We start from the raw sequence: 12323 nt of genomic DNA, 5'->3' as shown, positions 1-12323 counted from the left end.
GAAGCAAATCACTCAGTTAAGACTGGATTTACTAACCTAGCTGCCGAATAACACTGAATTACCATTGTTGTGATTTCTCTGTATGAAATAACCAGATAACCTCAGTAGAACACGATAAACGCATGAACATTAATAAAAAGAAGAAAAAGACGCTAAAATATTTGGTTTATCAAATGTCACCTGTAAATAGAACAACTGTACATTTAGCTAGCAGACGCATCGTGTGCCAAACTGGACCGAAACAGTGTTTTTGTTTTTGCTAATATTTGTTGTGCTGTAAAGCTTGCTAGATGCTGAAGTACGGCAGTTGGAACTTATTTGACATCTGCATACACGAGGGCATCACGGGGATGAAAAGGGAAAAGGGATGTGTGCAGGCTCGACCTTGTACTTACTGTCTCCATGGCAGCACAGGAAAAATTATCTTGCTTGACAGTATTTTGTATTAAACTGCCTATCAGATTTAATTACTCACTAACTGAATGTACCCGAACACAGTTCAGGTTGATTCCATCCATCTTAAAACCTTGCTTGCAGTATTTTTAACAAAGAATGACTACAAATAAATCAAAGCAAGATTCTCTAATTTTTTGTGAGAATCAAGCTCTAATGAAAAGACACAAAAGTACACTCCATGATCTGCAAATTATGCTTATTATGTGCAGAATCTCTCAAGTGCCTCATTAAATGACTAATCAATCTCCCAATTAAAAAGCTGCTAATTTTCCGCTGTTTGAAGGTTTAATTAATTGACTAATTGTTGCAGGAGTATATTCATTTCAAGTTATTTTTATTAAGGTACAAGTGATGTACATGCTTCCATTTAACCACCATGAGGTTTTTTTTTCTTCTTCATAGGAACAGGAGGAAACCAGAGACATAATAAAATTACATTTGCCATAGATTTCCCGCAATCAGACACACAATACCATCCGTCAGCTCAAACACTCCAACAAAAGAGAAGAAAGAGCAAGAAAAAGAAGGAAGGGGGAGTGGAGGCATTGATAAATGAGGAAAAATGTATTGTTCCTGTTTTATGAGCTGATGAAAAAACACGAGACAAGGTACAAGGCAGACTCTGGCACAGTCAAATTACAGGGAGCAGACAGGCATAAAATGCATACGTCTGGGGACAAAAATGGCGAAAAACAAGTTGGAATTGCAAATCAGTATGTCTCAGATCATCTGCTGAAATCTATGTGAGAGAATATTAGTCTGTTGAGTGTGATAAAAACAGCGCTTGCTTTGCTTTTTTAGAAAGCTGGAAATTCTGAATCTTGTTCAGGCCACAGTTTCAAATTTTCCCATTTTCAATTTTCAATCCACCACGCTATGACATACACATCACTTAGAGTTGACCAGTCTCCTGTAACAAGCCGAGAGTGGGTGAGAGATCTGATGCCACATTTAATTGACTTACCGAACAGGCTGACTGAGCACACTCGCTCTGGTTTCTCTACCAGCTTCTCCTTCCCAAGCATAGCTTACAGTACACTGTCATTCTACACTGAACTCAGACACACTGTGCATCATTTAGAAAGTTTGGACTTTTCAAACTTTGCAGTGTTTTTACTCCTGTAGTTCAGTTCATCAGGGTAGGTAGGAACAATGCCGAGTTTGCAGAAAATCACAACATCCAGACATCATCAGACAGAGCTCCCGTTTCTCTTCCAAGGTAACAATGGTTTCTTGGGGTAGATACAATAATCAGAAATCACATATAAAGTGGGGAAAAAGCTCAAAAAGGAAACAAATGTTGACTTTTCAACAAAAGAGCTGACTGAAAGGTGTAGAAGATGAAATACACCAAGGACAAATTAAGATGCAAAATCCACTGCAGCAGAGTTCACAATAATACCACAGTGTTAATGACATGAAACCAAATCTGTTCAGTACATGAGCTACTCAGGAACCCAGTGGATTTTGTAACTTTCTGACTAGATGATGTGAAATGATACATTGGCGGCATCTACATTTTAATCTTAAAAGAAAAAAAGAAACACGAGACAAGGTACAAGGCAGACTCTGGCACAGTCAAATTACAGGGAGCAGACAGGCATAAAATGCATACGTCTGGGGACAAAAATGGCGAAAAACAAGTTGGAATTGCAAATCAGTATGTCTCAGATCATCTGCTGAAATCTATGTGAGAGAATATTAGTCTGTTGAGTGTGATAAAAACAGCGCTTGCTTTGCTTTTTTAGAAAGCTGGAAATTCTGAATCTTGTTCAGGCCACAGTTTCAAATTTTCCCATTTTCAATTTCTCAAACACTTTCTCAAAAAGGAGAAAGTGTTTTTCAAAAGCTTTCAAACTCTTGATTGACACACAACCACCCTGCAGCCCTCTATACATACTAGAAAACATTATTTTTTTAAGTTGTTAGTTGACACATTCAAGGCTACAGAAGACTCAGATATCAGACGGATTATACAGAATGAACTCTTCTGTTTATATTTTCTGCTGGAAGCCTGAGGAGAAGCTCTGCAAACTGCACACATAAACAAAACTTCTTCAAACGTTAAGTTCAATAGAAACGGAAAAGAGAACTCGGATGACCATGGAATGCCTTGCACGTTGCCTTAGAAACTTTCAGTATAGCCAAAGGTAATGGAAAATTATCTTTTAGATACTAAACTGTTTTTAGCTGGTGCTGTAGAAAGGAGTGGGTAAAGCTGGTATGCGCAGATTACTCAACTGACCCTGACATGACTTGGATTCTATGCACTGACTAATTGTTTGCCAAGAGGGACAAAGAAGCTTACTGGAACAGCAATATATGAGAGTTCATGTGTCTAAATTCATGCTGACATGTCAAAAATGAACAAACATACGCCTTCGGATATGGTAGTCACTGTAGAAATCCCTGTGGTATTAACCATTGATTATTAATTTGCCTATGACGATACCTAGACACCAGTAGAAGAGAAATGTCTCAATATAATAAAAGTATGCTGTGATGAATAGACTGAAAAGACTCAACTCATCCGGCTCATGATTCACCACATTTCACACTTTGCTGCAATGTGTGACGAACATTTCACCGTATTGCACAAATAATCAGGAATCTATTTAGAACTACAAATGGAACTTGAAGACTTTAATTCATCTTTATTGACATGACTTTCAACTAAATAACTGGCTATTTAGTTGCTAGGAGCTAAGACCCTGAACCAAGTGGAATGATCAATAAAACTGCACCGACCTCATTCAAGGAAAAACAAAATCATAAATTGGATTTTTGGCTTTTGTAGTCAAACAAACAAACAAAAATCTCTGTAAGGCAGATCACACATACAACTCATGTATCATAGACAAATGGTGGAAATTTGTCTGATCTCGAACTTTAAGATCATCACCTCACAGTGATTTGGCTGCTTCCTTCATTTTTACTTGTGCATCTGTGATAAGTGCTGGATCTCACCAAAGCAGGACAGCAGGTGATAAATCTAATGTGTGGGGCTGGTGATCAGAGACAATTGTATTGACTGTGCAAAACGCTCTATTTTCAGTGCATTGTGTTGTAAAACGAAATGCCATGCAACCTACATACTCCCTAAATAATGCGCCACTTTCTGGTTTTCAAAGTCTTCAACTTGAACTTGTTTTAGTCTCTGGATCATTGCCTTATCCATCTCTCATTACCAACAATAATCCTCCACATCAAAACTGGGTCAGTCTGGAATAGATAATGATGTTTGTTGTTGGCAGATTTGAAGAAGATGACTTTGTTTGACTGTTTTTGTTTTGCAACTCAGAACACTTCAGGAGGACAGTCAGAGAGGCGGAAGTGACAGTCAAGGTAAGCGACTAATGTTGTAACTGACGTCAGACGCCGGAGATTTTGGCGGAAAATTAAAGCAAATGGTAGTTTAGATTTGAACAAATTTCTTTAAGCTTCAGTATTACCAAATACACTTATCAATTGTCTCATAACTAACAATATTTGTCTAAATTATCTCCAACACCCTGGAGAACAACGGGGAGAGTTTAGACGCTCTCCAAGATTATATTGATCAGTGCTTTCAGGATCTCGTGATGAAGAAGGCCCAGAGTACAGCTTCCCCGGCCAAATCTGAGACACCGTCGTCGAAAAGACAACGCCCGGCAGATTCCCCCGGCACAACATCGCCAGCTGGCAAAGATATTGCCGACATACTGGAGTCAATCGACAAGCGATTGTCCAGTTTCGACGCAAGGCTGTCCCTGGTGGAGATTCTTCACCGGGAATTTAAATGCTTGCGAGAATCCCTGGAGTTCAGCCAGCAGCAAGTGGAAACGCTCGCTGCTGAAAATGCCACGCTAAGGGAGTCGGTGAAATCTCTCACAGAAAATGTTACTCAGCTAAATAGAGAAAATAAAAAAATAAAAGAAACGGTTATTGATCTACAAGCTCGTAGCATGCGTGATAATCTAGTATTTTCTGGTATTCCAGAAGCCGCTGGAGAGGACGCGGAGACCACGGTAAAAAGCTTCATCAAAACCCACCTGAAGCTGCCGGAGGACATGGTGAAGAACATCGTCTTCGATAGGGTGCATCGCCTCGGCCCCATTCGGGCTACGGCCGGGAGACCACGTCCTATCGTGGCCAAATTCGGCCACTTCAAACAAAAACAACATGTGAAAAGCCGCGGCAGGGAATTAAAAGGAACGGACTTCAGCGTGAACGATCAGTTCCCCAAAGAGATCCTGGAACGACGCAGGGTCCTCTTCCCACTTCGACGCGGCTTCATCCAGAAAGGCTCCCGCGCTGTCATCGCTGTGGACCGGCTGTACGTGGACGGACAGCTCCACCGCGACCCCAACATCACTCCGTGGCTGTATTAACTTCAGACCAGATAAGAATCCGCTACACCCTTTCCCTATCCACTCACACTAACTTGGATTAACATTTGTTTAACTTACCGGTATCAAATCACATCTTAAGTGTGATTTCATAGCAATATTAACACCGTCACTCTCCGTCAGTGATTTAATTGGAATGTTTACGTTTTCTTTTCTCTCTTCTCGTTTTTTTTTTTTTTTCCTCTCTTTTCCCCCTCTTGTTGTTATGCTGCTCACCCTCGTCCTTGGTTTCTTTCTTTATTTCTTTCACTGCTTCGATCACCTGCTTCCACACTCTTCCACAAACAACATCATTTATTTCGACACTTACTCACTGCACGATCACGCACAGTCATGCGCTCAACGGCAGCACATTTACATCAGTCAGACAGCGCACACAGACCTACAGGATACACACACTTAAGCCAAGCATACTCATATTAGTAAATATGCAAACACATAGTCAGACTCGGGGAGCATCTCGCCACACATTTTTTCTCTCTCTCCCTCTCCTTATTTATGAACAAGTGATATATTCTCTCCACCTGTCTAAGCGACACACACAGAGTACACCCCTAGTTATGCACAGACATCTATGGGTGCACTAAGATTCGTTACATGGAATGTAAATGGAGCTGGCTCCAGAGAAAAGAGGTTAAAAATATTTAACCAACTCAAAAAACTACAGGCAGATGTTGTCCTTTTACAAGAGACCCACAGACCTCTTAGAGGTTCGAATGAACTTAAAACACCTGAGTTTCCTAATGTGTTCTCAGCCTGTTATAATTCTAGACAAAGGGGAGTAGCAATTTTAATTCATAAAAAAATTAATTTCACAGTACTCGATACAGTTATAGATCCAGAGGGCAGATTCTTAATCATTAAACTATCTATACTTGATAAAAATCTATGTATTGTAAGTGTATATGGTCCAAATGTTGATGATCCCTCATTCTTTCACGGTTTTTTCAGTGCACTCTCTGAACACTTAGATGGCACACTTGTGCTTGGAGGCGACCTCAACCTTGGACTGAATGAAGAAATGGATAGGCTCAATACAGCAGGAACTCAGCGTAATTGGCAGTCCACAAATATAATCAAACAGTATATGAGCGACTTTGGTCTTTGCGATGCATGGCGCTCCCTTCACCCCACCAGTAAGGAATATACTTTTTTCTCACATGTTTATCACTCCTACTCTCGTCTGGATTATTTTTTGGTCAGCAGCTCACTGCTGAGCGACATTTCAGACATTGAGATTCATCCTATAGCTGTCAGCGATCATGCTCCTGTATCTCTAACACTAATGCACAAGAATAATACTATGCCAAGTAAAAACTGGAGATTTAATACATCACTGCTTAATGATGAAGACTTTATTAAATATTTTAAAAAAGAGTGGACTTCATATTTAGACTTTAATGACACTCCCGGAACATCAGCTTCTGTTTTATGGGAAGCAGGGAAAGCTGTGATGAGAGGTAAAATAATTTCTTTCTCATCACATAAAAAGAAAAAAGAAAACAAAAATATTCAGGAATTAGAAAAAAACATCAAATCACTAGAAGAAGCCTACGCGTCCCACCAAGATCAGGAAACATTGAACAAAATACGCAAAACAAAACTAGAATTAAATGAGATAATTGATAGAAAAACAAAATTCTTAGTACAAAGACTACGCTTACAAAATTATGAACATAGTAATAAATCCGGTAAATTTCTAGCAAACCAGTTAAAAATAAATAAAGAAAAAACAACTATATGTGCTGTTCAAGATTCATCTGGGAACACAATATATGAACCGAAACAAATAAACAACATTTTCAGGGATTTCTATAAAACGTTGTATTCACCACAAATAAACCCATCTAAAAAGGAAATTGATCAATTTTTAGACAACATAACTCTCCCAAAATTATTAGAATCTCAAGCAATGGCACTGGATTCGCCACTGACATCAGGTGAACTCCAGGAAGCCCTGATAAATATGTCCAATAATAAGGCTCCAGGTCCAGACGGCTTTCCTGCAGAATTCTACAAAGAATTCTGGACGATTCTAGCACCAGTTTTTTACAGAACGTTGTTAGAAATCAAAGAAAAGGGCAGACTTCCATCAAATATGAATTCTGCAAACATTAATCTCCTGCTAAAACCAGGCAAAGACCCTGTATATCCCTCAAGCTATCGTCCAATATCCCTTATTAATGTAGACCTCAAAATAATCTGCAAAGCTCTCTCGAAGAGACTAGAGAAAATAACCCCCCTCTTAATTCATCCTGACCAAACTGGTTTCATAAAAGGTAGGCACTCATCAACAAATACACGTAGATTACTTAATTTGATAGACTACTCATACAGTAAAAACCTTGAAACTACAATATTTTCCTTAGATGCAGAAAAAGCGTTTGACAGAGTTAACTGGAAATTTCTATTTGCAACTTTACACAAATTTGGTTTTGGATCTTCTTTCATCAACTGGTTAAAAATATTATATAATTCCCCAACAGCTTGTGTCAGAACAAATGACCAGACATCCTCCAGCTTATGTCTCCTGAGGGGCACCAGGCAGGGATGCCCACTCTCCCCTTCACTGTTTGCAATTTTTATCGAACCACTAGCAGCAGCAATTAGACAGAATTCAGCAATTAAGGGCATAAAATGCAAGAACGTAGAACATAAAATCAGCCTTTATGCTGATGATGTGTTACTCTTTCTCCAAAATTCACAAACCAATATCACTGGGGTGATTGAATTGATAAACTCTTTTGCAAGAATATCAGATTACTCAATTAACTGGTCAAAATCTACAGTCCTTCCTATTAATTGCTGCTTCCATAATTCCTCTTCTACTCCACTGCAATCGGGAAATATAAAATATTTAGGTATTAATATTTCTCCCAAGCTTGCAGATCTAACTAAATTAAACCATACCCCACTTTTAAAGAAAGTAGAAGGTGATCTGGCTAGATGGAAATGTCTACCCATATCACTCATGGGAAGGGTTGCTGCTATAAAAATGATGGTATTACCAAAAATAAATTATTTATTCTCAATGATCCCAACTAAACCGCCGCAAGATTGGTTCAGATCTCTAGATTCATATATGTCCAAATTCCTTTGGAAAAATAAGCCCCCACGTATAAGCTTAAAAACACTACAAAAGACCAAGGATAAAGGAGGATTAGAACTACCTAACTTTCAGCACTACTTCTTAGCCAACAGGCTTCAGTTTATCTCAGGATGGCTAAAACATACCCTCTTAGATGAACCTTGGCTAGATGTAGAACAAGCACTTTGCAATAATCTAGAGATTTCAGATCTACCATTTATCAGCTCAAACATCCAACGACATGAATGCTTCAAAAGCATCAACATCAGCTCTTCTCTGACAGCATGGTGGGAGTTTCTGAAGTTGACAGAGTCTTCATTAATCCCATGCAAACGTACACCTATCTGGAACAACCCTGACATATTACAAAACAATAATATGATAAACTTTTCAGATTGGAATGGTAAAGGAATCAAATATGTAGAACATATACTAGAAGGAACAGAATTTATTTCATTTGACAGACTAGTTACACAATATGGGATCAACAAGAAAAGATTTTTAGAATATCAACAAATTAAATCCATAATAAAAAAGAAATTTAAACTGGGTCAAGTTGAACTACAAACACCACCAAGTGTGGTTCACTTTTTTACTCTTAAAACCCCCAAATTACTATCCAAAATATACAGAATGCTTTCTAAAACAGATGAATCAATATCACTTCCTATTGCAAAATGGGAAGCGGATTTATCAGTTAACTTAGACCAAAACTTCTGGTCTCAGATTTGCTTAAAAACCTTTCATCTAATCAGAAATCCCAGTCTTCAATTGATTCAATACAAAATACTACATAGAGTGCACTATACAGGTCATCGGATGTTCAAGATGGGCTTTGCATCTACCAACAACTGCTCACACTGCCAAACCAATTCACCGGACAATTATATCCACGCTCTTTGGTTCTGTCCACCAGTTCAGAAGTTTTGGCGCGAGATATGTGAAGACTTATCAAAGTGTCTGAAATGTAACATTCCAACTTCCCCCTTAGTGTGTTTGTTGGGCAGCTTAGATAATGTCACTTCAGAAAAGAATATAGCCCATATGGTTTTCACTGCTCTATGCATAGCCAAGAAAACAGTCCTCATGAACTGGAAAAATAAAAACAATCTTAATTCTAACCAATATAGAAATTATCTATTAGATTACATTAGTCTTGATACAGCCTCTGCCACCACATCAGATCAATCGCTCTGGGCTCCTCTGATCAGCTCCATCACCTAGTGGGGGTGGGGGGTCATATTTTGGTCTCGCCTTCACTGTTGTGATTGGTGTGGGGGTAGGGTCAGGCTTGGGGCGTCGGGGGGTTCCCCGGGAGCATCTTCCTTGGGGGGCTCAACCCGGGGTAGCGGTCATGGCCAATTAGGGGCTCTGTTGGCTCTTAGGTGACGGCTTCCTCGTGGCTACGTGCAGCGGGGCTAGGGGAGGGTCTGTGCTGACGGACGGGGATTACTGACCTGGTAGCCTGGCTGCCCCTGGGTGGGTCCGGGACGGGCGTGAGGTTCTGGGGGCGCTCCGGCTCTGGCCTGGGGCCCTGGCCGGGCCTCGGGGGCCTGGGTCCTGGTTGGTGTGTTGCCGGGGTTGTGGGCCGGTGGGTATATGGGGGCCCGCCACTGGCGCAGGGTGCCGCCGGTGCGCCGAGCCAGCTGGGGGGCTCTTCAACTGGTGGGGGGGGGGTTGTCACATCTTGCAGGGGCTTTCCTCTCTCAGGAACTCTCTCTGCAAGAGGGGGAGATACAGGAGAGGTGGAGGAAGATCTCAGCCTGGGCGTCTATTGTCTTATGTAGTCTGGAAGATGAGTGGATGATGGGGTGGGTGCAGTTTTCTCTGTTGTGGGGTTGAGTGGACTGCCCCGGGCTCTGTGGGGCCGGGCGGCGCCGCTGCGCTGGGCCCCGGTTCGGATGGGCCTGGGCCCCCCTTCCCTGGTGGGTCGCGGAGTATGGGGGTGCCTACTGGGGTCAGCGGGGGAGCTGGCCCCAGGGAGGGGTCACTTGCTCCTCCCTTCCTTCCCTCCCCATCTCCAGCTGCCTCCCTCTTCCCGCTCCACCACAACCACCCACACATGCAGGGCCTTGGAGTGGGGGTGTGTCACCAGGGTGCAGAGGAGGTAACCCCCCCCCCTCTGTCCCCTTCTGGCTGCCTCTGCCTCAATTTTATCCCGCAACTTAGACATTCACATTACTCACATTCTCATTACACATAAATATAGGATCTTGGGGGTGGGCACGCTACACGGAATCCCAATTACCATCAGGGTGTACACCTCACCCCCGGCGTCGTTGCCCACCTCTCAATTTTAAATACACGTAGACATTGAGGGCTAGCAGGAGGGACTATGCGCTTACCTGCTGCTCTCTGGCAGGTAGCTCCATGCCCTCCTGGGTTTTAAACGCACCTTAGAACACACATACATCAACACTACAATGAGCGGGTGGAGGGAGGTTAGGAGTCTTCTCTCACCCTCGTTCTCTGCTTTCTGCTGGAGCAGGGGGGCTAGGAGGAGGAGTTGGCCGTCCGACTGGGGTCCGGAGTGTGGGGCCTCCCTGCTGCTGCGGAGTCGGGGCGGTCTGCTTCTCCCCACTGCAGGGAAAAGGGTAACACAACCTGGGTCTGGGTGCAGTTCCCCCCTCCAGGGGCAAGGGTACCTAGACCCGGTTCGTAGAGTACGCTTGGGGAGTGTGATTGTGTGTACAGCGTCTCTTTATGTCTGTCTCCACGTTGGTTGAGTGTGGAGTAAGTGCATATGAGAGCATGAGGGTGGGAATGGATGTTTGTATCTGTGTGTGCCTGTATGTCTGTGTCTGTATGTCAGGTTGGGTATCAGATGCCACCTCTCTGAGGACAGCTCAGGCCCTCCAAGGTTTGGAGGCCTATCTCCCCCCACCACTTCCCCTGCCGGGGGCGGACTCCCTCAGACGTCGGTGCGTTGGTGGTTCTTTGTGTCCGGGGGTGGGCGTCCGGGTACACACCGGCTCACTCCTTGGCGGCTGCTTATCGGGGCCTGGAGCCTGGGGCTCGCTTGGGCCACTTCGGAGGTGGGGTGCCCCCGGCCTCTCGGCCTGGGGCTCGGTCACTCAGGCACAGCTGGCTGCCGGCGGAGCTCACGGGCACGTCACTGCAGCCCCCCCTGGCTTCTGCTCCGTGGCTGCTGGGTGACCCCTCATCTGGGACTCTCCTCAGCTCTTTCTGGGACAGTGGCGCGGCTGCCCCTCTGTTGGTCTTCCTTGGTCTCTTGTGTTCTGGGGGCCTCTGGATGTCTGGGGTTTTGATCTCCTCCATACCTGCTTCATGCCCTGGAGGACGGGGCAGTGGCCCCCCACACCCTCTAGCAGATCATTACATGAGGGAACCTTTTAAGAAAACAAGCGCGTCCATGCTCACAGGTGTACACACGGGTGATCACACACACAAACTACACCCTTTTTGGCTCCTACCTCAATGCACACTGTGCTGTCGATCTTACGTGCTGCACAATAATGTTTAATATTTAGTATTTACTGTCATATTCCCATATATCATTGTGATGTGGTTTATTGTATTACTCTCGTTTTCTTCTGCTTGTTTTCTTTTTTCTTTCTCAACAGGTGATCCAGGTGATCGATATATGTATTTTTTTTTTTTTTTTTTTTTCTTCTGCTTATTCTGTTGGTTTTTGTTTTTTGCCCTTCTCCCCCGTCCCTCTTCTCAACTGTTTTTCTTCCCCTCTTTCTTTCTCCCTTTTCTTTCCCCCAGTCAAGTCTGTCCCGTATTCAGCAAGTGAAAATAAAATAAAGAATAAAAGGTGAATCAAATGGACCATTACGGCAAAGCTGGGATGGTCAATTTGGTAAAGAAAATCCGTTGGGCATCTTTCTTCGCCTTTAGACAATAATTCTGATGGCAAAAGAACCAAACGGGACAGGCAAAAAAAAAAAAAAAAAAAAAAAAAAAAAAAAAAAAAAAAAAAAAGAACACTTCAGGCTGACTTTACCAGCGTTTTGTTGGTCTCCACCAAATATAATCCGAGAGCTCAGCACCAAAATGATCAACTAGTGGTCGGCTATCCAGACACGGCAGGCAGCAACAAAACACAATGTATTGCTGAGGATGAAGCCAAACAGCAGAGGTGTTGACCAGAAAACTAACACAATGAGCTGAAAGACAGGAACAAGCACTCTGCAGCTAAGTGCTGAGCAGGGCAGTCATTTTCTGAGGCTTTTCTCACTACAAGCAACAAGCATCAGATTTCAGATAAACCTTCAATCCATTATAAATAGAAAAAATATTGATTAGGGCAGCTTTAAAAAAAAGAAAAAAGAAAACAGACTTTTTAGGAGTCATGCTGAACTTTACTTGTAAACATGAGGAAGGTGTAACAAAAAAGTATGTGGACAATAAATGAAAAGGTAAAA

At 42.6% G+C, this 12323-nt stretch overlaps 1 protein-coding gene and 1 long non-coding RNA gene across 5 annotated transcripts in view; one reads left to right on the top strand and one right to left on the bottom strand.

The window, feature by feature from the left end:
* The window catches only part of LOC146511668 (A-type potassium channel modulatory protein DPP6-like), a 262569-nt gene that overhangs the window by 142425 nt on the left and 107821 nt on the right, over positions 1-12323 (bottom strand). The window lies entirely within an intron of this gene.
* LOC146511669 (uncharacterized) lies at positions 10227-11883 on the top strand. The gene is made up of 2 exons (XR_014876158.1): positions 10227-11758; positions 11834-11883. It is a non-coding gene; the product is annotated as an uncharacterized LOC146511669 (long non-coding RNA).

This window comes from Neolamprologus multifasciatus, chromosome 9 (assembly GCF_963576455.1).
Source record: "Neolamprologus multifasciatus chromosome 9, fNeoMul1.2, whole genome shotgun sequence".
In the NCBI taxonomy this organism is placed as follows: Eukaryota; Metazoa; Chordata; class Actinopteri; order Cichliformes; family Cichlidae; genus Neolamprologus; species Neolamprologus multifasciatus.
This window is presented reverse-complemented; position numbering and strand designations above follow the sequence as displayed.